Below are 23,276 nucleotides of genomic sequence, written 5' to 3' on the forward strand. Positions count from 1 at the left end.
GTCTTGCTAATTGCCACTCGTTTCCTTCGTTGACTTTTCTACTGGCTTTTATAATTCATATTACTCTAGTTTGCTCTTTCAGTTGACTTATCCTGTGCTCAACCATCCAATTATGCAAAAACAATTTGTGTTGTATATGTAAAATAATTCCACAATGCAACAATGTTATATTTGATCCTCTTGTTTCTCCCTTGTGAATTAATATTACAGATCATAAAGAATGTTAATGAACCACATCAACCATATCACTCTCCACCCTCCTACACTGGTTAGCAAAGAGGAATACACTGGGGGATAATAGTTCAATAGGCCGCGCTGGAGAGACTGTATATCAGGCCTCATTGACCATTGTAGTCAGTTGCACCTCGGGGAACTGTGCAGCCCAAGCAATTCACTTTTGCTGTAATGAATCAAAGACATCAGTAATCAGTAATGTGCTCTCAGGCCTCCTGGCTGTGAGACACGATAATTTGCATGTTATATAAGCCTTTCTTTAGCAATATGCTTTTTGAAACATCTCCTGCTCTTCCTGCTTGGACTTAATTGGCTTTGCAAAGCCTTTTATTAACCCTCACAGCCTTTGTGTTGAATTTCTCCTTGTAATCATGACACCATGCTTTTTTGAGCTTTGTGGTTAGCTCAAGGTGCGTTTAAAAAAAAAAAGGTTTGGACAGATGTTTTCTGCCTGGGTGACAAATTAAAGCAAACATCTGGATTGACTGCCATATTTTGTGTCTCACATTAATTCTGTTCAGCTCTCCAGTCTGTCTTATTTCATGATAGAGTGTCCTGTCACTGTTGTCTTCTTCCTTCATCTGAGAAGCAGCTCCATTTAGAAACAGACACTCTGAAACAACCTTTGAAGTGTGTGAGGCTTAAATGAGTAAGTCTTCTGGCTCCGCTGAGAGCATTAGGAGGGACACAAGACGCAAGGCAAGGATTTATTTCCTGTTGTGTTGACACATGAAAGCTGTCAGAGCTGGTGTGTGAACTCTTATTCTTCAGCTCAACTTGATTCAATTTAAACACACTTTGTATGGAGTCACTGTGGAGGCAGGAATGATCTCATTGGTTCTATTGGACCTCAGTGGTGACACAATGTAACTCTAGCTCTGTGAACACAGGCGAGGTCCTCTGTGCTCAACAGAAGTGCACTCAGGGGTAGATTTACTAAGACTGCCGCAGTTTGCGCTCCGTTTTGTTATTGCGAGCTTGCAAACAGCGCATGCTGTGCTTCCTCATTTTCACGTCAGCGATAACTGACCAGGGCCCAGTTTTCCGATAACGTCCACTCTTAGCGCACTACGAAGACTCCTACGTTATGACTTACCAAAGTTGTTTACCTCTATAGTCGTGGTTCCCGAACGGTCTCTTAGGAGTCTTCTTAAGAAACCCTCCTTACGTCGTATGTACACGGCGCTGTCCAGAAAGAAAGTGCTGAAATCGATTGCTCAGAGTTCGATTTTCCATTTCATGCACAGGTGCATGACAGCACTATATTATAAAACGTAGTCTATTGCAATGTTTGTGAATAAAACATTGCTAGAAATCCTTCTAGGCCTAAACATTTATTTAGGTCGAACTTACTTCCATAGCCTATACTGATTTTAAAAAAGATATAATAAATATAGAAACAGCGGAGGATATTGAGCCAATTACATCCTTAATTACATGCGTATTTGTTGCCGTTGTAGTCGAAACGTATGCAATATAGCCGCGTTGGTCAATATATCCATGGGATTGAAGTTGATCCTTATGAAATTATGTATACCAACGGCTCCGAGACGGCGACGTCTTTGGTTCAGCTACTTCTGAGGTTGAGGTAAAGCTTAGCCTTGTGATGAAATGCAGGCGCATTTTCATTTTTATTTTCTTCATGAATGACTTAAAACCACTCGTGAAACACAACACTGGCAATGTGCAGTTCCATGCGCAGCGGGGATTTCTGGATTACTGTACAGTGGCGGCGACTAGCATCAGGAGCTGAAACATCACTACGGTAGAGCTAAGTAGGAACCGCAGGATCCATCTGCCTTTGTCAAAGCAAGTATCAAGAAGACGGGGGAACCATCGCGGGCCGTGGGGAGCGACGATATGCCCACATTGGATGACTAACCGACTGGTTTCCTCATTTTTGACCGCTGAAAGTGTGGACTGTTGGAGACTATTCCCCCTGATCACAGTCTGTAAGTGGTGCTATGTTTACTAGTCCGTGTCGAACTGCTGTGAAATTATAATGAAAGCTATGTTAAGTATGAGACCTATTTAATTTCACTCGTCTTTTGTGCATTTGACAAACAACCTAAAGTTACCATTGCACTGGCTCAGTTTATTATCCGTGTCGGACTGTCGACGACGTAGACTGATCCCTGCCCCTCTCACTCTTTCTTGTTTGTGTATTAGGAAAGAAGGAAAAAGAGAGGTTTCTTTTTTTATGTGCATGTGATCCGTTTTACTAGAGACTCATTCTGCAACTTTGCAAAGTCATGCTAAGTTCTCAGCAAAGTAAATGTCTATCCTTTATTGCTAAATTACTATTTTTATTATTTTCTTGATTTCATGATGAAGATATAAGTTGTCACTTCCAACTTTTGAGTTTGGTGAGGAGTGCTAAGATGCATGTCTTAGGTTTAGGCATCTTAGAAGCTTTTGGAGTTGTACACTTAGTTCGGGTAAGTGCCATGGTGGGGTGGGGGGCATATCCTCTGGATTTTTTGTTTGTTCTCCATTTTCACTGATGTTAATAGAATTCATAGAGGCTGGGTTGGGGAGGTTTTTCACTCGAGATTCAACTCTAAGGCCAGAGGCACTGCTATACCCATTCACAAAGATACCTCATTCACAGCTGAGAAAATCATGGCCGACCCAAGCGGTTGATATGTGAGTCACTAGTAAACTCCTTAATAAATCTGTAATTCTAGCAAATATACTGTATACGCCCCTAACTGGGACGATGAGGCTTTTTTTCAGCCCTCCCCGATGTTGACGTTCATAATTTAATTATTGGTGGGGACTTTAATTGCGTTCTTAGTCCTGAGCTAGACCGCTCCACTGCTAAAACTTGAATGCTCTCCAAATCAGCTAAAGTCATTCATAACTATATAGAACAATATAGTTCCCTTTATAGATCACATCACATATCATAGTATTGTCATCTCCGATCATGCCCCACTCTCTTTCAAATTGTCTTTCCCTGAGCAACCCCCTGCATGCGCTTAAACTCTCTTTTAATCTCAGACTCTAAATTTACAAAATTTGTGAGCACTCAGATAAAGTTCTTTATTGAAACAAATGCTATGCCAGATATCTCTCATGGTATTCTCTGGGAGACCTTAAAAGCCTTCCTGTGTGGCCAGGTTTTTAGTTTCACTTCCCACAGTAAAAAAAAAAAAATCTCTAAATTAAAGGAACTCAGTGATAATATAGCCCAGTTAGATGCACAGTATGCAACCTCACCTAATCCTGAACTCTATCAGAAGGGGGCCAGACATACTGTGTATGAATTTGGGGACAAAACGGGCAGACTTTTGGCTCACCAAGCTCGACAGTCATACATGTCACGTCAAATAACTCAAATACAGACCACAAACAATTCAATAACACATTTGCTGAGTACTATGGTAAAGTATATACTTCCGAGTGCACCACTGGCCCCGGTGATGCAGACTCTGCTTATCAGGAACTCCTTGACATATTGTACACCCAGTCAAAGTCTTATTCTCCTGAAATTATTGTAGCCTTAGATGCAGAAAAGGCCTTTGATCGGGTGGAATGGGGCTTCCTTTTCGATACCCTTTCAAGATTCGGTTTTGGAGCCACTTTTATTTCCTGGATCAAATTACTCTACAGCGGTCCCTTAGCCTCAGTTCGAACAAATGAGGTACAATCAAGTTATATCCCTTTGTACCGCCGCTGCTTTTTGACTTGTGATTGAGCCACTTGCGATTTCCTTAAGACAGTGTCGCTCCTTCGAGGGGATAATCCGAGGTGATAAGGTACACAAGGTGTCACTGTATGCAGACGACCTCCTCCTATATATTACCAACCCTGCAAAGTCCCTCCCGTCCATTCTATCTAAGCTGGAACAGTTCGGGATATGCAAAAAAGTTTTCCCTCTGAACCCAACTGCTCTTAATATTCCTGCCTTCATGCTCCCCTTCAAGAGAGTAACATCCCATTTTAAATACCTGGGGATTACTGTCCGTCGCTCTTTTCAGCTATTATATAAACGTAATTTCTCTCCTTTAATTGACAAATGCAAAAAAGATTTGGAGCGTTGGCGCATGTTACCATTATCATTGGCTGGGCATATTAACTTGCTTAAAATGAATATAATTCCTAAATTCATATATCTTTTCCAGAATATCCCTGTATTAATTTCCAAAAAGAAGTTTAGTTCTCTTGATAGGATATTTTCTGATTTCGTCTGGGATGGCAGGCAGCCTTGGATTGGTTAGGCCTTTTTACAAAGACCCAAAACATCGGGAGGGATGTCCATGCCCAACTAGAGTTTAGCTTCTCTGCCCAATTTTCGGGCTGAACATTTTTTTTTTCTATCATTGCTCTATTGGCCTAATCTGAGGAGAAGGCTAGGCATAAACATTAAATATTATTGGTTATATGTTTAGCAGAGTAGGTCTACGTAAGAAATGTGTACAAAGTTACACAAAGTAAAAAAATAAATTAAAAAACGCATCATTCATAACGGTTCCGCTCTGTGCAGCTAAAGTGCAACATGGAACTTAAAATTATAAATAAATTAAAAACAGGACAATTAACGTTGAGCAAGTCATCAGGAATGTCCAAGGTACGGGATCATTTCAAGTGACTAGTGGGAGAATAAGGCGATAACATACGTGTCGGCTTTGTCCAGTCATATCCTAATCGCGGCACTAACGTAGCCTATAAAATTATTTGTAGCCTATATTTTTGTGACTGAGCTTGGTGCAGCCGCACCCCCACTTCCCATGGATATGCACATACAACAGCCTCATGCATTAAAAATAATTGTCGGGTTGAAATCGGGCTCGGGCTCTTAATTACACTTAATGTGTCGGGCCGGTCCGGGTTCGGACAGAACGCGCACGGGCTCGGGTAGGATCGGGCTTGATTTTCTGGGCCCGAACTAAGCTCTATGCCCAACCTCCTTTATTATTACTTGGCTAGCAATATTCAGAAAGTTATCACACATGTCCAAAGCAATCCTCCTGAGCATGCACCAGATTGGGTAAAGATAGAAGCACATTATCTCCCTTTCCACTCTTTAGTAACTTCCCCTTTACCTCTGGCAAATCCTACATCATACATTAATCCGGTCGTAGCTCATACCATTGGTCACAGTTTAGGAAGCAATTCGGCCTGCAAAAAGCCTCCTTAATGGCACACATTGCGTCAAACCATCTCTTTATACCGCCCAGTTGGATCTGTCTTTTTGCGCCTGGCACAGGAATGGAATACAAGTTGTTAAAGATTTGTATGTTGAAGCGGTATTTGCATCATTCGCTCAGCTGGCAGGAAAATTTGGCTTAACCCAGTCACATCACAGTCCCCATGTGCACACCAATTCTTTTAAGCTAATTTTGGTGCTAAGGCCTCCAAAATGGCAGCAGAAGTCGTGAAAAAATAATAAGAAGAAACGATACAGTTTCAATAGGGCTTCGCTGCCTGACGTTATCGCCGCTCGGGCCCTAAATATATTTTTTTATATTTTTCTAACTCATGCCAGTCTTCTTTCAGTGAAATTTCCCCATTACATCTTAGCTCCCGTTCCCCCTCCCCTAATCAGTTTCTTCAATAAATTGACATTTGTTTTACTGGAATTCACGTCTCCGCCTGTTGTATTTGAACCTGTGCAAATTGGTATCTAATGTCAATACATTTTTGTGTATTGTGCTGGTGTCCCTGGGTATTAGGTCCAGGGTGGCTTTGTTGTTGACAAATATATCTACTCTCAACGTGATACGGTCACATTCTGGCGTTGTTGACAGGATACATGGTTAAGGTTTAAGACGTGAATTCCATTTAGGTCTTCCTCTGTACTGTAATCATTGATTTTTGGGCTAAATATCTTTATATATTTTTATGCTGCATTTGTTTGGCTGGACATTGTTTTTTTTGTGTGCATCTTGGGGGTGTTGTGAAATAGACTAGAAAAGGACAAGACAGCAGCTGACCTGAAGACCACAGATCAGGACCCCCCTGAGCTTTTGGACTTGTCTGGTGCCTTCTCGTCATCTGAACAAACTACTTGTGTAATTGCCCAAATATGGAGGAGGAAATACAAGAACTGAGAGAACTGATTAATCAGCTTAGGACTGAGAATACACAGCTCCGCCTAGAGTGAGCTGCAGCAAATGCTAATGTCCCTGTTTCTCCCTCCAGAGAGCTGGTGTCGGACGACTCGGCCCCACCACGAGGTGTTCCAGCCCCTCAACCTGGACCATCTCGTGGTCCAGGTTGAGGGGCTGGAACACCTTAAATGGTTGGAAATTAAATACCAGCCTTTCGATAGCTCGGGATCCGTCTATCGAAAGGCTGGTATTTGTTCCCCGTGATCGTAAATGCTCCTTATTTAGGGGTGGGTCAGGTACGTCGATTGCTGAGTGGGAGGAGGAAGTGTGTGCATGTATGAGAGCCCGTCATCTTTCAGTAGCAGACCAAGCCTTCTTTTTTTATGACCCTTATAGGAGGAATAGGCAAGAGATTAAATATCACCCTGCTGCACAGGGGGATGATCCAGAAAAGGTTTTGAAAATACTGCATGAACTGTATGGGTGTTCCCAATCCTATGTGTTTCTCCAGGAAACTTTTTTTTTTTCAAGAAAACAACAAGAGGGGGAGAGTCTACTTGAGTTTTCCCTAGCATTGATGAACCTTATGGGGAAGGTCAAACAAACAGCACCACGTGAGGTTGTTAATGCTGAGGTAATGTTGCGCAATCAGTTCATCGTGCATGTCTATGATGGTTATCTACGTAGAGAGCTTAAGCAACTGATCCGCCATCAACCCGCAGCAACTTTACTGGCAGTCCGAAGCGAGGCTTTGCGGTGGGAACGGGAGGAATGCCGGGAGGCACCCAGGGACGTAATCAGTCTATGTCTTCAGACTTTGGTTATCAGTGCAGAGTATCAGGTGACTCCCACCATGCTGGAGGCCCCCAGAGATCTGAACTTGCTGCACTAATGTGATCGAGCATGAGATTCCGGTGCTGGATGAGATTCCCGTTTGGCAGTGCTATAGACGGTTGCCACCCTCAGAGTATGATGTTGTGAAGACACATATTAACCATTTGCTTGAGGCACAGGTCATTAGAAAGAGTTGTAGCCCCTACGCCTCCCCGATTGTCCCCGAAGGGACCCCACGGTTGTGTGTGGACTATCGACAAAACACGCAAAGATGCCTTCCCTCTCCCCCGCATTGAGGAGATGTTGGATGCGCTTTCTGGGGCTTGTCTCTTTTAAACCATGGACTTGGCTAGTGGTGAAAACCAGGTTCCAGTGTCGGAGAGAGATAAACCGAAAACAGCATTTTGCACACCCTTTGGTCTTTTTGAATACAACAGAATGCCGTTTGGGTTGTGCACATCCCCTGGCACATTTCAACGTCTCATGCAGAGGATTTTTTGTGATCAAAACTTCCAGTCATTGTTGTTATACCTAGATGATGTTGTGGTTTTTTCATCTACAGCCTCACAGCACGTGGAGCGACTTGACGTAGTCCTACAGCGTCTGCAGAAGGCAAGGCAAGGCAAGGCAACTTTATTTGTATAGCACATTTCATACACAAGGCAGACTCAAAGTACTTCACATCATAAAACAAAGTGAGAAGAAGAAAAAAAAATAGAAGAATTAAAAGAAAATAATAAAAAATTTAAAAATGCATTACAGAAAGAAAGGAGAATAAAAACATATTTGCAATAATTAAAAACAGTGCAGACATTAAAAGATTTAGCAGAAAGCTATGGTGAACATAAAAGTGTTCCGTCTAGTTTTAAAAGTGGTCAGAGTTGGGGCAAGTCTTACATCTTCAGGAAGTTTATTCCAGCCATTTGTTGCATAGTGACTAAATGATGCTCTCCCGTGATTGTTGTTTACTCTGGGAATCACTAACAGATTGGTCTCAGAAGATCTTAGTGGTCTAGAAGTCTTATGTAGTGGGAGCATATCAGTGATATACTTCGGTCCTAGACCATGTAGTGATTTATATGTGAGCAGGAGGATTTTGAAATCAATCCTCTGACATACAGGGAGCCAATGTAAGGATTTAAGAATTGGTGTAATGTGCTCACATTTTTTGGTCTTTGTAAGAACTCTAGCAGCAGCGTTCTGAACAAGCTGTAGCTGCCTGACAGTTTTTTTGGAAGACCTGCAAGGAGACCATTACAGTAGTCTAGCCTACTAGTAATAAAGGCATGTACAAGTTTTTCTAGGTCTTGAGCTGACATGAGCCCTCTAAGTCTTGCTACATTTTTTAGGTGATAGTAGGCTGATTTTGTTACTGATTTAACGTGACTGTCGAAATGTAAATCAGAATCCATAATAACCCCAAGATTTCTGGCTTTGTTTGAGGTTTGAGGACTGCAACTAAGTCACCAAAACACTTCAAAAAGTGTGCTTTTTGCAGACCAGAAGTGGTGTACTTGGGTCACCTTATCTCCGGGGCCGGCGTTTCCACAGACCGGAAAAAGATTGAAGCTGTGGCCAATTTGTTTCGCCCTTGCCAGGTGTCAGAGCTCCGTTAATTTTTGGGTTTCGCTAGTTATTACTGCCATTTTGTGGAGGGTTTCGACAAATTGGCGACACCCTTGCACAAATTGGTGGCGGAACTAGTCGGGAACAAGAAGAGAAAGGCGATTAGAAGGGACCTTATGGAGTCTTGGACAGAAGACTGAGCGTAGTTTTGAGGGTGTGAAGACCAAGCTTACCACTGCGCTCATGAGCTCAGGTATCGGCCAGGCAAAAGTGAGCTCATAATCGAACGGGGACAACTTGTCACGTGTGGACAACTTGTCACGACAAGACCTGGACCATGTCCCTCGCTTTCAAATTGCTGAAGTCCTCGGGACCTCCCTCCCCATGCCTTTACAACAAGCAGTAGCCCCATCACAACCCTTTCAGTTCAGCCAATCTGGCACCCCTATCTTTCCTTCTCAGACTGCCTTCGATCTGCGTGCCTTGCAGACAGAAGACCCTGATATAGGGGCTGTCCTGAGCTTCTGGAGGCAAAACAGACGACCTACTTTCGGGGAACGCCAACACCTATCCTCCTCCTCCATAGCGCTACTTCGGCAATGGCAGAGGTTGATGGATCTGGGGGGCGTGCTGCATCGACAGATCTACCGCCCCGATGGTGGGGAGGAGGTTCTCCAACTCATCTTGCCTGCTGCTATGAAAGCTACAGTGCTTACTCAGCTTCACCAAGACCATGGCCACCAGGGGGTGGAACAAACATTGGAGTTGGTCCTTAGACGTTGCTTTTGGCCCAGCATGGCAGCAGAGGTAAAACAGTGGTGTATGGAGTGTGAGAGGGGCCAAGTGGCAAAGTACACCACCGTGGGGGCCACCTTTTGGCTTCGCGCCCAAATGAAATCCTAGCCATGGATTTCACAGTGAACCATGCAGCAATGGAGTGGAACATTTTTTTGGTCCTTAGCATTTTCACTTCCGGCTTTCCTACAGTGCAGACGCTTTTCCTCTTTGCTCTCACCCCTGCCTGCGATTTTCTGCAATTTTTTTGCTATCTGCTTCTCCTCAATAAGAAACAAAGAGCAGCAGCTCCTGGATACTTACACAACCAGTGGGATTATATTTTCTTTGAGATAAAACAGGCATTTTTCAATATTTTTACGACTTCCTCAACGCTACGCGAGGAGGCCTACCAAACAAGATAAGCCTGAGCCTGTGCTAAAGGTAATTAGCAGAAGATGCCTCCCTTCTCTACGGAAGATTACCATAAACTCCTACAGAAGATTTTACTGCTGGAAACAAAAATTAATCGGTTAGAAGTAAATGTAGAAATGAATGGACTTTGTGGGAACAACACCACTCTCAAAACAGTGGACAGGAGCATTTATTTCAATCATGTTACAAACAAATGAAAAGTAAATAAAACAACGGTCAAAAAGAAAGGAGGAGCTGCTGGAACTGAAGCCGGTCAGTGAACCAGCTGTTGATAAAACCAACATGTGGAGAAGTGGACGATGTGCTTTTTGTAGTCCATTATTGTAGTTTCTCCAGTGCAGACGCACGTCAATCGCCGGTGCCGATCATCAGCTGTCAATCATCAGCGGCCGCGTTATAATGACGTAGCTTAGTGAAAGTCCGGTCGGATTCTCTGAGCACCGCGGCCGACTCTTCCTAAATCCTTTTGAGTTCTCCTATCGCCTTTCCTTAACCCCGTGACGTTTTCCCCAGAGGTCAAGGAATAGGAGTTAGGAATAGGAGTTAGGACCTTGTTTTTTGACTATTCGACTGCACCCCAGGTCTTCGTCATTCTCCCTCCCTCCAATAAACCTTTCTCTCCCCTCCTCCCCCTTGGAATTCCAGGAGCTACCCCCACCTACCCCCCGCCCTACTCAGACCCCCTCTCCCAAGGCTGCAACTAAGTCACCAAAACCCAGGACCCCCTCTTCCAAGACTGCAACTAAGTCACCAAAACCCAGGACCCCCTCTTCCAAGACTGCAACTAAGTCACCAAAACCCAGGCGATCTCCCCCTCAGCGTCAACATCCACCTCCAGCAGTTCATCCCAGCTGTGACGCTGCTCACTCCCCCCCCCCTTATGGCCACCCCCTCCCCACCCTGACAGCAGCCCTGAATATTACTGAGACAGAAAAGGGTTCAGCAGTAGACCGCATTATCAGCTGGACCCAAGGTCGCCTACATTAAAACATGGCACCTTCTGCATTCCTGTTGTGACTACTAAGAGAGTAAACATTGGGAAACTTGAACACACAGCTAACCTAAACAATCTCATTCCTGTTCTCTCAAAATCAAAGTCAACCTCAAAGCCTGTCAATAACACCATCAGGATGGGGCTGCTAAATGTTAGGTCTCTTAATAACAAATCATTTTTAGTCAATGATTTTATTACCACTTCTAAACTTGATTTTATGTTTTTAACTGAAACATGGCTAGAACAAAATAACAGTGCAAGCATTCTGATCGAGACAGCACCCCCAAACTATAATTTTATTGATGTATGTAGATCTGGGAAAAGAGGTGGAGGGGTTGCTGCTATATTTAAAAATACATTTCAGGGGAAACAGATGTCACTTGGTGTTTTTCCATCATTCTAATATCTTTGTGCTGTGTTGAAATGCTCTCCCAGAGTTCTCCTGTTAATTATTTACAGGCCACCTAAATATTCATCACATTTTTGATTATTTTACTGAATTATTGTCTAGCATCTCCACTGATTTTGACTGCCTAGTTATAACTGGTGACTTTAATTTTCATATTGATGATTTGAATGACAAGGGTGCAAAATAACTTTTTAATATTTATATTTTTTATATTTTAATATTCTAGACACATTTGACCTTTCTCAACATGTGAAAGAGGCTACTCATTGTAAGGGACACACCCTGGACCTGATTATCACAAAAGGTCTCCATGTTTCTGATGTTTCTGTGACTGATCCTTCATAGTCTGATCACTTCTGTGTTTTCTTTCATATTTCTTTCATTCCTGACACACAAACAGAATCAAATAAGGTCAAAAAGCTGTACATCAATGAACATGCCAATGTACTCTTTAAAAATGCCATCTCCTCGTTACCACCTCTAAACCCATGCCATGCTGATGACCTTGTAAACATCTTTAATTCCAAAACTCTGAATGTCATAGATGTCATTGCACCTGCTATGGTTAAAACAATTTCTGGTAAGCAAAAGGCACCCTGGAGAAAAGCTGCTGCTGTGACAGCCCAGAGAAGAGAGTGCAGGAAGGCTGAACGAATCTGGCGGAGTACTAAACTTCATATTCACCATGACATCTATAAAGAGAGCCTCCGGGCCTACAATTTAGTCTTAAAAAGTGCGAGAGAAACATTCTTCTCCAATATCATAAACAACAACACTAATAAGGCGAAAACCCTATTTGCAATTGTTGACAGACTGACCAACGCCCCAACACAAATACCAGCTAAACTCCATTCCACGCAGAAATGCAATGAGTTTGCATTCTTTTATACTAATAATATTGAAGGCATCAGACGCGCCATCAATATCTCAAACAAAAAAGTTGTATCACCACCCTGTTCAGGCAAAAGTAACACAGCAATCATGGCAAGCTTTAATGCCATAGACTCTAAAACTCTAGTGGAAACGGTGACAAATCTAAAATCATCCACCTGCTGCCTTGATGCTTTACCTACCAACTTTTGTAAGAATGTTTTTGACTGCCTATCAATAGACGTATTGCAAATAGTTAATAACTCCATTCAATCAGGCAATTTCCCAAAGGCCTTCAAAACTGCAGTCATTAAACCTCTTCTAAAAAAGCGGAGCCTAGATGCCTCTATTATCAACAACTACAGACCAATTTCAAATCTACCCTTCATAAGTAAAATAATTGAGAAAGTTGTCCTCTAACAACTAAATCACTTCCTGGCTTCAACTGGCTGCCACAACAACTTCCAGTCAGGAAGGATTTCGACCTTTTCATAGCACCGAGACGGCCCTTATTAAAGTTGTAAATGACATCCGTCTTAACACAGACTCTGGCAAAACTTCAATATTAATGCTATAAGACCTCAGTGCTGCATTTGACACAATCGACCACTTAATACTTTTGGACGGGTTGGAAAAGTGGGTGGGGCTCTCAGGCACAGTCTTAAGCTGGTTCAAGTCATATCTACAAGATAGGAACTATTTTGTTTCCATTGGCGACTTTGTATCAGAACCTACCAATGTAACGTGTGGAGTCCCCCAAGGTTCAATCTTGGGGCCGACTTTATTCAACATCTACATGCTCCCACTAGGACAAATCATGCAAAAATAATAACATTGACCACCATTGCTATGCCGATGACACCCAAATCTATGTGGCACTATCACCAAACGACTATCGCCCCATAGGTCTCCTGTGCCAGTGCATTGAGCAAGTCAAAGACTGGATGTGCCAAAACTTCCTACAACTAAATGAGGACAAAACTGAGATAATTGTTTTTGGTGCTAAAAAAAGAAAGGTTTAAAGTAATTCAACACCTTCACTCTCTGTCCCTGAAAACCTCAAACAAAGCCAGAAATCTTGGGGTTATTATGGATTCTGATTTACATTTCGACAGTCACATTAAATCAGTAACAAAATCAGCCTACTATCACCTCAAAAATGTAGCAAGACTTAGAGGGCTCATGTCAGCTCAAGACTTAGAAAAACTTGTACATGCCTTTATTACTAGTAGGCTAGACTACTGTAATGGTCTCCTTGCAGGTCTTCCGAAAAAAACTTTCAGGCAGCTACAGCTTGTTCAGAACGCTGCTGCTAGAGTTCTTACAAAGACCAAAAAATGTGAGCACATTACACCAATTCTTAAATCCTTACATTGGCTCCCTGTATGTCAGAGGATTGATTTCAAAATCCTCCTGCTCACATATAAATCACTACATGGTCTAGGGCCAAAGTATATCACTGATATGCTCCCACTACATAAGCCTTCTAGACCACTAAGATCTTCTGAGACCAATCTGTTAGTGATTCCCAGAGTAAACAACAATCACGGGAGAGCATCATTTAGTCACTATGCAACAAATAGCTGGAATAAACTTCCTGAAGATGTAAGACTTGCCCCAACTCTGACCACTTTTAAAACTAGACTGAAAACTTTTATGTTCACCGTAGCTTTCTGCTAAATCTTTTAATGTCTGCACTGTTTTTAATTATTGCAAATATGTTTTTATTCTCCTTTTCTTTCTGTAATGCATTTTTAATTTTGCCTTTATTTTCTTTTAATTCTTCTATTTTTTTCACTTTGTTGTATGATGTGAAGCACTTTGAGTCTGCCTTGTGTATGAAATGTGCTATACAAATAAAGTTGCCTTGCCTTGCCTTACGGATGTGTTTACCAAATATACCTTGGCCGTCCTCACTCGTGATCAGCACATCACCACGGTGGCCCAAGTCCTGAAGAACCAGTGGTTTTTCAAATTCGGCATACCAGCCCGTCTCCATTCAGACCAGGGGCGGTGCTTTGAAGGCTCTGTAATTCAACAACTCTGCCACTTGTTTCTTCAATAAATAAAAATCTCTGCCTGTTGTATTTGAACCTGTGCAAATTAATGTACTCTAATGTCACTACATTTTTGTGTATTGTCCTGGTGTCCCTGGGTATTAGACCCAGGGTGGCGTTGTTGTTGACAAATATTTCTACTCTCAACATGGTCCGGTCACACACAGATAGTGGCCAACCATAATGTACATATAGCATATTATTTTGTTTAAGTAAGTGCAGTTGTTCATAAGAAAATAGTGACCATGTTTAAAATGTCCTACCTCACAATGTGTATTAATGTTCAGGTAACATGAATGCCAAAACGATTGCATGCCAAAATTAATATAATCTGGCTTCAAACAGTATCCTGGCTGAACTAAACTAAAAAGCTGTCAGTGCAACATTAAAAGCCAGTCTCTGTACAATTATAGTAACACACTGAATGAAATATCAACAGATAATTCTAATCTACTCAGTGTTTTTATATTAGGTTAAATACAAACCCCTTTCCCTCTGCAGTGCCATATTACTGTCCTACTAGGATTAGCATTACAGTAGAATACAAGCGTTCAATGAGAATAAAAGGAAATAATTTTAAATAACACCATCAAAGAACTGAGTCTGTTCAGCATGATGTTTTCAATGCACTGAAAATGATGTGCAAGGATGTAAATGAGTTTAGGGAGTGAGGGGGATGCTACTGAAAGAGAGTATTTTGCATATATATGCAAACAAAGTTAAGACATTTTGCATTTTAAATTACGTTTGCAGGAACATACTATATGTATTTTGTTGGAAAAGCAGAACCCAGAATCCAGTTGTCAGCTGCTTAGTGGTGAACCAGAATCTGCTGCTAACTCCATCTAACTCTGTTGTTGCTCTGGGATCAGTCAAATGTGATGCTTAAATGTTATACAATATCATCAAAGGTGGGTAGAGTAACCAAAAACTGTACTTAAAAGTATTTGGTGAAAAAACTACTCAAGTACTGAGTAACTTCTAGTTTCACATAGCACACAGCATGAACAAAAAATAGACAAAATGTGCAAGTTCAGATATTTTCGAGATGCTCCTCATAATTTTTGCCTGTCAAAATGATGTCATCAAGATAACGTGTATTGGCGATACCTTGGAGAACTCTTTGACAGATGCTGATGCAATACTGAAGACGAATCTGTGGGTGTTGATTGTGAGAAACATCCTGCTTGACTTCTCAACTTCCATTCGTAGGTAAGTTTGGGCTAAGTCGATCTTTGAGAATTTCTTCCCTCCTGCCAGCGATGCAAAGATTATATCTATTCGCGGCAGTGGGTACCACACAGCACGCAGTACAGGATTTATGCTCACTTTGAAGTCACCACATATACTCTGACTTTACAATTGTTGTGGAAAAAATGAATCTGCCCAATAAAGATCAACAACCAGGATCAGCTTTTTCTCCGAGGTTTATTCAACAAAGTATTTTCGTCTGCAGAGGAAAATAATGTTCCCCCCTGCCTTCTGATGCAAAGGTTCAGAGTCAGCAGGAACGACCCTGAGTCTAACAGTAATCTCCCTTTTGAGGAGGAGGGATGGTACCGTAGACAAAAGATGGTTCATGTCCTATCTTAAAAAGACAAGATGTACAGACAAAGACAAGATTTACAGAACACAGATGTCATAATGTCCTCTGAAATTATCTTAAGTCAGGTGGCACTCATGCTCATATCACCTACAAACAGGCATTCATTTTAGTCATAGCATAACAGTCGAGAAGAGGAGATGCGGATCAACGTCTGGCCTGACAAAGATTCTGATTATAAATTACAAACATCCAAAAAATTCCCATTACACTCTCTTGGCCACTGGGACAATGGGCTTGGCCCAATCGCTCCATTCAACATTTGACAGGATTCCAGATGCCAAGTTCAGTATTAACCTTTTCACGCCGAGCATACGACACTGGGTGGGCTTTATGGAATTTTGGTGTTGCTTTTTCCTCCAAGTCAACTCTTGCCTTTGACCCTTTTAGTGTACCGATCCCCTTCCTTATCAATCACTTTCCCATGTGTATTGAGAAGCTGTAACAGTCTTTGTGTCATACAGCGAGAGCTGCTGTTTACCACTGGTGCTAGACGAAGAGCTTTAATGGTGTTCCAATCCAGTCGGATTTTACTCAATGTTATCAGATCAATGAGTTAATTGGAGGACAACTGTAGTCAGTGTTCATTCTCCAATAAACTATATTTCCCCATCGTGGATTAATCCTTAGGTATTATATTCTTTCCCAGTCATAATAACAAATCCTGCTGAGCTTCTATTTAGAGCGCATTTTTCTCAAGTGACAGAAGTCAACAACCTGGTAATTCATTTCAATTAATTTAGTTGAGGACCAGTCATCTTTTATTTATTAACACGGGGAACCTTGTTACTGATTCCTGGGCAGAACCTGGAGATGGATGAGTCTCCGCCGAGGCAGGAACAGGCAAAGAGCAGACCCCCGGCAGAACAGGAGATAAGCGGACCCCCCTTGGGACAGAGACAGACGACGAATGGTCCCCCGTTGAAACAGGTGAATGGCGGTTCTTTATCGGAACAGAAAGGGGTTGGGCGTCCGCAGGCAGAATCGGGGAGGCTGGCCTCACATCGCCATCCTCCGGGAGGAAGGGATGATGACACACCACGGGGGGTGTAGCTAGCTGCAGGCAGCACAATTATCAGCAGAATATCAAACAAACAATCTTCATTGACAATATTTGGCAAAATCAGTCAAGTCAATCCACATCACAACTTTGTATTTAGATTTAAGTTTGCTATTAAAATGTTATTGCCAATTAATACTATCAGCCTATCACAGGGGATACTTTAAGGAGACCAATAATTTGAGGATTACAAGGCACAGGAATTAATAATTTAAAAAAATGAGCAATTACAGCCTACAGGAGCTGAAAAGAAAACTCTATAAACTCTATCAACTTAAAAAGAAGAATCCCCTGCAAATTGCATACAATGCAAAGATGTGACTTGATGCAGATAGATTAAAATCCGCTCCGGGCACTGTCAATGATGGAGATGACACAATACAAATGAGGCGAATACCCAAAATTGGCATGACATCTATGTTGAGCATGTCTTCCTCTGGACCTACCACTGCTGAATCTTAAATGGAGAAAACAAATCTTGTGTATCAGTTAGACCGTTGTCGTTCTAAAATAAAGACAGATTCAGCAACTGCATAGCTTATTTCTCGCCTAAAATGTTTTCAGAAACACTTTTCGGTGAACTATTTTCATAAAATAAGAGGGAGGTGGGAGGCTGCGAGGGGAGAACGATACAAGCTCGGGGGGGGGGGGGGGGGGGGGGGATTAAGGAGCACAGAGGGAGGGGTGTGTGTGGGGGGATGCTTTTTTCAAACCTATCAAATCGTAGACTACAGCTTTAAGTCTATGATTCATGACGTGTTCTTAAACTGCAGAAATGTTCACATCTGTGTTCTTATCTGTCATGACTGGGTTTTGTTGTTTTGGTTTCCTGTTTTATTTTGTAGTCCTTCTGTCTTGTGTTGTCAGGTGCCTTGCTTCCTGTCTTGGTCTCCCAGCTGTGTCTCATTGTCTTGTCAGCCTTGCCTCTTGTTCTCCCCAATCCCCATAGCCTGTCTTTGTGTTTCCACACCTGTCTGTCGTTGAACCTAATCAACCCTGAGGGGTATTCCACCAAACTCGCTAATTAAGGCGGCGCTTACCTAGTTAAGCCTGGTTAGAACTAACGCCAACTCCCACTTGCGGCTAAACCCATTCCATTAACGCATTTCAGCCGCGCCTTGTTGAGGCTAATTCAAGCCAGGTTGACATTGTCGTGTGTTACGCCGTTCACGGGATATGAGGCCAGACCAGAACCATGAATGTCGAATCATCGAGAAAATGGCAGAAAAGACCAGAGCAAAAATTATTGATGGAACTGTAAGAGTACAACAAACCCATCATAACCAAAAAAGGGAATACTGTAGTGATAAATAAAAATCGTGAGGCTGCTTGGGCAAGAATTGCCGAGCGATTAAATACGGAAGTATCGTTAAGAGTAACATGTTCTAATATAACACTGGCAACAATTTCTCAAACGTGAGGATAGTGTAGAGGTAACGCGCCGGCTTCGCACGCGGCCGGCCACGGTTCAATTCCCGACTATGGAAGTTTGAGAAATGTCTTTCTTTAGCCGGAACTCACTCACTCACTCTCTTTTTTTTTTTTTTAGATAGGCCTAGTAAATGGATCTACATTGACCAACTCATTTATCTCAACAATTCAATGAACACATTCAATGAACCTATTAATGAACTCACCTGTCTGCCTTTGTCATTGGGATCTATATCATGCTATTAATAATAACATCTTTATGCCTATCATGTTTTTGCAAGTTATATTTGGGTTCTGGGGAAATTGTATGACATATTTATCATAGTTAAGGTAAAATGTTGGTCTAATTCTCGATCTAAAGACAATTATACAAGCAAAAAAAAAAACACACACATGAGATGTCCTCGCCGGGACGTGAAGCTGGGATGCCCACGTACGGGGGCAGGTGCGTCACCACTCACCCAACTGGGGACTTTAGATAATGATATGGCCAGTCGGTCTTAAATAAAATAAACGATTTATTCATATTTTTTAATTGCATGCATGTATTCTTAGACGCTCGATGAAAATATAGTCTGTTTGTACTTCATATATGTAATTTGGGTAATTTCTGGTCTTTCACGTGACGAAATCACGAGGACTAGGCTTGGCGGAACCTTCTGCTGGTACAGTTGTTTCCGACAGACGGACTTCTCTGAAACCCCCGCTAAAGTAAGCCTGATGGTTAGCCTGCCCCGGAGCAGGCTAGTTTGGTCAGATAAATTCCCATGGTTACTTAGCAGAGAGTGCCTCAAGTCACGTTGATGGAACGCAACTCTCACTAAAGTCAGCAAGGTTTATCGAAATTAGCCCAGCTTTGCGCTTAGCGAGTTTGATGGAATACCCCTCTGGTGTATTTAGTCTGTGTGTTTCTGTTCTGTCTTTGCTTGGTCGTTTGGGTTATCCCGGATGTGTGTCCACCATCTGATTCCTGCCTATGTCTTCTGGGCCCAGTATTTCAAAAGTGATCCACTGGATTATCCTGGTCGGATTAAATCGTGATCTGATCTGAAAACTGGGTATTTCAACACAGATCCAGAGAATCCCGATCCTGAAGATCAGGATTCAGCTTTGGTAATCCAATCCTCCCTTGAATCCAGATAAAGGGCTGGATTTGGGTATTTCAAAACGTAAGGCAGAGATCTGGATCAGCTTGATTGTTACGGCCTCCAAACAATTAGGTACATCGACCAGTGACTCGAAATTGGAGACCCCAACATAAAGAAGAACACCAGGAAATGGAACTTGTTAACGGGTTTTATTAGCCAAAGGAAAATAAACATTCTTTAACAAAACCATAACTAATATGCAACATAAATACTTTACCCAAATAAAGAAGTCAGCAACCCGAAAGGGACCTGGAGATGCCAGCCAACTCATCAAAAAGGAGGGGGAACCAGGCCACCCCCTATAGGGACGTCGAAGCTGGCCCCCCTCCGCCTGACAAAATCAAACTAAAAACTAAACCGAAAAGGAGGACTGCCGGCCATCTCCAGGCCAAAATAAAATAACAACTAGGTTCAGAACTACTGAAAGGAAAAAGGGTATTCAAATCATGCTGTGGGACAGGAGTGCTGCTGGGTCTGTTCCTCGTGAACGACTGCCCTTGCTGGCTTATACAGCAGGCTGGTAATTGGCTGCAACGATGTTGGATATGCTGCAGGTGTGTCAGCCTGAGTGTGAAAGGAGAGACATGGGGGTTTATGCACAACAATGTGTGAGTGAGTGAGTCATGGCCAGACGCAACATTGATACCAAAATTTCAGGATAATTTGGATCCCACCTCAGAGGTGGATTTGACTTGGATTGACAATGTCTCAACTCCGCTTCTCCTAGATATTGTTACTCAAGATGTTCATTACACTTAATCTAAATTGTCAGTGCATTACTTGAAACAAATTGGAGTAATTTAAGAACATTTAAGGTGTAGCAAAAGTGTTTGGCTATATGTTTGTGTACAAACTGATTTTACTTAACCAAATCAGATGCTATTTTGCTTTAAATTACCACAATTATGTTTAGTGAGAGCCTTCTACATAAAGGGAGACAAATTAGGATGGAAAAAAAATTATCTAATTGTGTCACTGATTAGGCAATAATACATGAAAATAATGCAACTACAATTTCAAACACTTTATTCAAAATCCAACAACTTATCACTGCAATTGAATTGAAGCATTTCCAAGGATTTCTAGCACTCATCCAGACCCTGTCCTTAATAGCTGAGTGGGCTCTGAAAGTAGAAGAAAGGGAAGGAGTATGAGTGATCTTTGTCTTCATTTGGACTCCACAATAGTCACAGAAATCGTGTGCATGATGACAACAGCATGATTTCCCCAGCATTACTGTAGCATTCTGACACTTCTGAATGAACTGCATAGTTCATACACAACACACATACACAGTGTGTGGTCTGTACACATGTAGCCTATTTTCAGTCTGCTGTGTTGCCAATGACGTAACGCTAATAAACTCTGAACAGGTTGATGTTAGTTTAAACAGTTATGGTATAATGTACGTCAGATTTATTACCTTGTAAATCAAACCATCGACCGCAAAATTCGTAAACAAAGCCAGCGACCGCTAGCCCGCTAGCTGCACACGGAAGTCAATGGAGCAGAGTTAGCTACCGTTAGCACGACCGAGATCGCTACAGCCTGGTTTTCAGTATGTGACAATTCATATATATAGCTAGCACGATATGTTGGTTGGCGTTCATATGGTCCTTAAACCGCTAAACATTAGACGACGGTAAACTTACATTTTTGACGTGAAAGTCGCGCTCCCAGCTGCTACTTCCGTGAAGTAGACTGCCATGTTTCAGATCCGGAGGCGGAGACTTGAGACTTGGTAATCCGTATCCAGCCAGGTCGGGATCACGTTGATCCACCCGGCCAGTGTTTTGAAATACTCAGATAAAGTCAGCAGGATCACCTTGATCCATGACTGAGAAAAGGAGGATTTCATTATCCGGATTATTCTGATCCGGATTACAAGTTTTTAAATACTGGGCCCAGATGATTACTGCAACAGTATAGCGGCTCAGATTTGGTTGAACCTGTTGCCCAGCCTCCCCCATGCTCATCCCATGGTTGACAACATGGTCAACCATAGTCGCTCTCATTTCATCAGTTATTGAGTTCCTGATTCTCGTTACTTTTCCCTGTCCTACTTCACCTCCTGGTCCTCCTCCTCTTACTTCTTCACCTCCTCGTCCTCCTCTGATTCTCACTCCTCTTACTCTCTGTCCAATATTGGCCTCCATTGTTGTCCAAACATTTACTTGTGGCCTATTTATAGTGCTCAAGCTCTGATTTGTGAATATAAGTGTAAGTGAACTCATTATCTCAATTCAATTATCTCAATTCAATTACAAACTGAGTGTAAAGCAGAGAACGTGCATTCAGTTTGGCACACTTGGTAAATGCATTGGTACAAGTGTCAAGGGTTTCAGAGATAGTGCTTCAAGAATCACTGTTAGTGTAGGTGTGTGGAAGTTGATAAATTTGACTCCCTCTGACCATCCTGCTACGTTGATTTGAATAAGAATATCCCTCCTTGCTATTGTATTTCTGTGATCCTGGCTCTTGTGTCATTCATGAAGAGAGTTTCAATAGCTGTCTGATTCAGATTAAGAACACCATTTGGAGGACAGTACAAATGTCTGCTTTAGCTTCATCAGCGTATTAATGAACTCTCTTATATTATATTTTTAGTCTTAGGTTAACATTCAGCTCAATTGCTTGAAATGATTCTGAGGCTCTTGATAAATGTGTGCTGTCTTTATATTATCCATCCAAAATTGATAGCCTTACATAACGTGGCTGAGGGAGGGACTGCATGCTGCAGAGAAGTGTGGCTCTGAAGGCAAACTGGAGAGAGATCGAGCTTGATTATTCTGTTTGAATAGCGGGAAGACGTTCTGTCTCCTCCATCCTGCCTCAGCAACTCTGGAGCAGATGCATGGCTGCAATGCTAAGACTGCTAAACAACTGCCTCTTCACACACACCTAACACCAACTAAAACCTTTTAAAGGACCAATATGTAAACACAGATCAGCGCGTAATCTTCCCATTAATACAACTTCAGCATGTTTACCGAGCTGGTCTGCAAGAGGCTTGTATATATAGAAGCTGGTGTCTGAGGGGAAAGTCTTCCTGAGGCTAACACTGACCCGACATGCTGGCTCCAAGTTTAAAGCCAAGTCATGCACACGCAGGAATGCAGCTAATTAATACCCCAGCACAGAGCTGCTTTCAGCACAGAATGTTAAATAGTCACTTCACCCAAATGGTATCACAGTATTTAATGTTGAAAGATCAGATGCAATATTGTGATGCAATGTAAAAATAATACCTCTGGATCCAGGACACTGTGGAAAGTTTTCCGTGATATGTTTTTCTTGAGAAGAAAATAAGTCCTATTACCGTTTGTTTTTACAGTTGTTGACACATTTTATGAAATGCTTCATATTCTCAAAACTCCACAGACTGTCCAAAAAACACACACAAAAGGTTAAAACCTCATTTATAAAACTGTGCGTAAGATCCTTATTAAAAGTGTACATAGGCCCAAAAGTCAAAGTTTGCGTGCGCCAAATTTTTTTTTAGAAAAAACGTGTAGCTGTAGGCTACGAATGCTCCCTTTAGAAATCACAGATCACCTACAAGTGTGCGTACCTGAATCCGCCTGTACACGCCCACTTTTTACCATATTAATGTTTTTGCAGACGAACCTGCCAGCCGCCAATCAAAATTAGAGGGTAGGAAACCACGCCCCTGCACATGGAGTGAGTTGCTGGTGCTGCCGGTAACAACAACAACGTTTGCAAAATGAGCAATGAACAAGAGAAAACAGAAAATGAAGACTTGTTGCCAAAAAGAAAAGCAACGTCAGTTATCTGGACTTATTTC

Source organism: Eutrigla gurnardus (genome assembly GCF_963514095.1).
Source record: "Eutrigla gurnardus genome assembly, chromosome: 17".
NCBI lineage: Eukaryota > Metazoa > Chordata > Actinopteri > Perciformes > Triglidae > Eutrigla > Eutrigla gurnardus.